General features: G+C 39.7%; 1 pseudogene; it reads left to right on the top strand.

The window, feature by feature from the left end:
* The first annotated feature begins 327 nt into the window (after nt 1–327).
* LOC101822609 lies at nt 328–833 on the top strand (annotated as a pseudogene).
* Nucleotides 834–5326: the final 4493 nt, after the last annotated feature.

Genomic DNA, 5326 nt, shown 5'->3' on the forward strand with positions numbered 1-5326 from the left:
AGAGTGCCTCAGACTCGCCTGTACCCACCGTGAGACCCATCGGAGTATTGGACCTGCTTTCACCTACTGGAAGAGAACCTTGGACCCATACCCACCAGTAAAGGATGAGACCCCCACCTCTATCCACTGGAGGAAGGGATGGGAACATGACAATATAAGAACACATTCAACAACAGAAAAACCAATATGAGGCCACCAGAGACCAAGGACTGTACACCAGCAAGACCTGAACATCTCAACAGAGATGAAGCAGAAGAGAACGACCTCAAAAACAACTTCATGGCCCATGTGACTGTCTGCTCCAGGCCAGACGCTGGTGCCATAGAGGAGTATGCTCACAAACCTTCCCCATGGCAAATTATGGATGATTGCAGTGGTGCCTTCCCTATGGGTGTCATTGGTGGTGGAGTCTTCCAGGTTATCAAGTAGTGTCGCCCATTGGAAGGCGACACCACTTCAGAGGCAGTATCAATGCTGTAAGGATTCAAGCACCCCAGATTGGAGATAGCTTTGCAGTGTGGGGAGACCTGTTTTCCACAATTGGCTGTGGCCTTGTACGACTGTGAGGCAAGGAAGACCCCCGGAACTCCATCACTAGTGGAGCATTGACTGGAAAAGTGCTGGCTGCATGCAGTAGTTTGCTGGCCATGGTGGGCTCTGCAATGATGGGAGGAATCCTGTTGGCCCTCATCAAGGGTGTTGGCATCCTTCTCACTCACTACACTGCCCAGAAGTTCCACAATGCACCCACATCCTTGGAGGACCCCAACCAGATAGCCCCTAAAGAGGGAGCTCCTACCCCAGGTTATCCCAACTACCAGAAGTACCACTAAGGAAGCCGCTGCCTGCCCCTGTCACCATGGAGCTACTCCTCAGTTTCCTCCCAGATGATCTACCTCCAAGGGAGGACTGTCTCCTACATAACCCTGAAACCCTCAAGACAGGGCCTCTATTCTACTCCCTTGTTCTGTGGTAGGGGTGGGGGCACCCCAGCAGCCTTGTGACTTGGTCCCATTTTTGTCTCTCAGGGCACTCCAGCCTCACACATGTAAGAGTATCTCATCCCATATCCTCCAAGTGGCACCCTGATGAATGTTTCAAGTCAGTTTTGAAGAAGAAAAAACAACTTCATGAAGATGATAGAGGCCTTAAAAGAGGAAATGAGGCTGGGCGGTGGTGGCGCACGCCTTTAATCCCAGCACTCGGGAGGCAGAGGCAGGCAGATCTCTGTGAGTTCGAGGCCAGGCTGGACCGACAGCCTCCAAAACAATACAGAGAAACCCTGTCTCGTAAAAACCAAAAAAAAGAGGAAATGAGAAAATCCTTTAAAGAAATGGAAGAAAAGACAGACCAAAAATTGCAAGAAACAATTCTAACAGTGCAAGGTTTGAAAGCTAAAATAGAGATAATAAAAAAAAACAAGTCTGAAGGAATGCTGGGATTAGAAAGGGTGAGTAAATGATAAGGAACTACAGATGCAAGCATAGCCAACAAAATACAAGAGTTGGAGGAGAGAATCTCAGGCATTGAAGATTCACTAGGAGAAATAGATTCATCGACCGAAGAAAATCTTAAGTCCAACAAATCCCTAACACAAAATATCCAGGAAATATAGGACACCATGAAAAGACCAAATCTAAGAATAATAGGTATAGAAGGTAAAGAAACCCAACTCAAGGGTGCAGAAAACATTTTCAACAAAATCATAGAAGAAAACTTTCCCAACCTGAAGAAAGACATGCCAATGAAAGTACAAGAAAATTACAGAACATGAAATAGAGAGGTCCACAAAAAAAACTCCCCTCACCACATAATAATCAAAACCCCAAACATACAAAATAAAGAGAGAATATTAAGAGCAGCAAAGTAAAAAAAACAAAGTAACATATAAAGGCAAACCTATCAGAATCACACCTGACTTCTCCATAGAAACACTGAAAACCAGAAGGTCCTCGATAGATATTCTACAACCACTAAGAGGCCACAGATGCCAGCCCAGACTACTATACCCAGGAAAACTTTTAATCACTATAGATGGAGAAAACAAGATATTCCATGACAAAACTAAATTTAAACAATACATATCCACTAATTCAGCCCTACAGAAAGTACTGGAGGGAAAACTTCAACCTAAGAAAGGTAACTACACTCACAAAAACATAAGCAATAGGTAATCCAACTTAACCAAAAGCCAAAAAAAAGGTAGGGTAAATCCACAAACAATAACACGACCAACAACAAATCAAAAACAAACAAGAATTAACACTCACTGGTCCTTAATCTATCTCAATATTAATGGCCTTAATTTGCCAATGAAAAGACACAGACTAACAGAATGAATATAAAGACAGAATTCATCCTTCTGCTGCATACAGGAAACACACCTCAACTTCAAAGACAGACATTACCTCAGAGTAAACGGCTGTGATAAGATTTTCCAATCAAATGGACCCAAGAAATAAGCTGGTATAGCTAACCTAGTATTGAACATATTACACGTCAAAACAAAATCAATCAAAAGAGATGAAGAAGGTCATTTCATATTCATCATTGGAAAAATCCATCAAGAAGAAGTGTCAATTATGAACATCTATGCCCCAAATACAACGGCGCCCACATTTGTAAAAGAAACATTACTAAATCACAAATCACACATAAAACCTCACACACTTATAGTGGGAGACTTCAACACTATACTCTCACCACTAGACAGGAACACCATACAGAAATTTAACAAAGAAACAAAGGAACTAACGTAAGTTATGACCCAGTTGTGCTTAACAGACATCTATAGAACATTCCACCCAAACACAAAAGAATATACCTTCTTCTTGGTACCACATGGGACCTCTAAAATTGACCACATGGTTGGCAACATAGCAAACCTCAACAGGTATGAAAAAATTAGAATAACCCCCTGTATCTTATCAGACCATAATGCTTTAAAGTTACAATTCAACAACAACACAAATTACAGAAACCCTATAAATTCATGGAAATTGAACAATGCACAATTGTACAATTCCTGGGTCAAGGAAGAAATAAAGAAATTAAAGACCTCCTAGAATTCAATGAAAATGAAGACACAACATACCCAAATGAAGGCAATACTAAGAGGAAAGTTAATAGCACTAACTTCTCATGTGAAGAAACTAGAATAGTCAGACTAGACAATTAACAGCACAACTGAAAGCTCTAGAACAAAAAGAAGCAAACTCACCCCAGAGGAGTAGATGCCAGGAAATAATCAAATTTAGGGCTGAAGTCAATAAAGTAGAAACAAAGAAAACCAAGCAATCAATCTAACAAAGAGTTGGTGCTTCAATAAAATAAACAAGATAGACAAACCTTTATCCAAACTAACCAAACAGCAGAAGAGAACATGCAAATTAACAAAATCAGGAATGAAAAGGAGGACATAACAACGGACACTGAGGAAATCCAGAGAATCATCAGGTCATACTTTGAAAACCTGTACTCCACAAAATTCAAAAATTTAAAAGAAATGGAAAATTTTCTGGATACAAAACACCAAAATTAAATTAAGAACAGATATATAACCCCTAATGAAATAGAAGCAATCACCAAAATCTCCCAACCAAAATAAGCCCAGGTCCACATGCCGTCAGTGTAGAATTCTGCCACAAATTCAAATAAGAGCTAATACCAATTGCCCTTAAAGTGTTCCACACAATAAGAGCAGAAGGTCACAAACCATACAAAGACACAACTAGGAAAGAGAACTACAGACCAATATTCCTCATGAACAGTGATGCAAAAATACTCAATAAAATACTGGCAAATCAAATCCAAGAATGCACCAGAAAAATCATCTACCATGATCAAGTAGGCTTCATCCCAAAGATGCAGAGATGGTTCGACATAAGGAAATCTATCAATGTAATCCACCATATAAACAAACTGAAAAAGAAACATCACATGGTCATCTCACTAAATGCTTCAAAAGCCTTTGACAAAGGCTTCATGATAAAAGTGTTGGAGGGATCAGGGATCACAGGAACATACCTAAACATAATAAAAGCTACATACAGCAAACCAACAGCCAACATCAAACTAAATGAAGAGAAACTCAACACGATTCCTCCAAAATCAGGAACAAAACAAGGCTGTCCTCTCTCTCCATATCTCTTCAATATTGGACTTGAAGTTCTAGCTAGAGCAATAAAAGAAAAAAAGGAGATCAAAGGGATACAAATTGGAAAGGAAGAGGTAAAACTTTAACTATTTGCATATAATATGATAGTTTACATAAGTGACCCAAAAAATTCTACCAGGGAACTCCTATAGCTGATAAACACCTTCAGAAGGATATAAGATTAACTCAAAAAATCAGTATCCCTGCTACATATAGATGATAAATTGGTTGAGAAATAAATCAGGAAAACATCACCCTTTACAATATCCACAAACAACATGAAATATCTTGGAGTAACACTAAACAAACAAGTGAAAGACCTGTACAGCAATAACTTTGAGTCTTTAAAGAAAGAAATTACAGAAGATACCAGAAAATGGAAAGATCACCCATGCTCTTGGATAGGTAGGATCAACACAGTAAAAATGGAAATTTTGCCCAACACAATTCTTCACAGACCTTGAAAGAACAATACGCAACTTTATATGGAAAAACAAAAGACCCAGGATAGCCAAAACAACCCTGTACAATCAAGTAACGTCCAAAGGCATAACCATCCCTGACTTCAAATTCTATTAGAGCTATAATCCTGAAAACAGCTTGGTATTTACACAAATTAGACAAGTAAACCAATGGAATTGAATTGAAAACCCTGATATTAACCCACACACCTATGAACACATGATTTTTGACAAAGAAGCTAAAGTTATATAATAGAAAAAAGAAAGCATCTTCAATAAATGGTGCTGGCATAACTGGATGCTGGCATGCAGAAGATTACAGATAGATCCATATGTATCACCATGCACAAAACTTAAGTCCAAATGGATCAAAGACCTCTACATAAATTGAACCACACTGAACCTCTTAGAAGAGAAAGTGAGAGGTACCCTTGAACGAATTGGTACAGGAGACCACTTCCTGAACATAACAACACTAGACAAAAAGCAAAGGACTAACAGCCTATAATCTATATCACCAGAGAAACTAGGAAACAAGGAGGACCCCAAGAGAAAAATACATGGTCCTCCAAAGAAGGGGAAATGGACAGGAACACCTGAGCAAACTGGGAACATGAGGCAATAGGGGAGGGAGGGAGGAAAAAGAGAAGGGGAGAAGAGGAGGGGGGAGTAGAACAAGAGGAATCAGGAAGACTGAGACGTGGGGGTG

The sequence above is a fragment of the Mesocricetus auratus genome, unplaced genomic scaffold (genome assembly GCF_017639785.1).
Source record: "Mesocricetus auratus isolate SY011 unplaced genomic scaffold, BCM_Maur_2.0 Super-Scaffold_100676, whole genome shotgun sequence".
Classification (NCBI taxonomy): domain Eukaryota; kingdom Metazoa; phylum Chordata; class Mammalia; order Rodentia; family Cricetidae; genus Mesocricetus; species Mesocricetus auratus.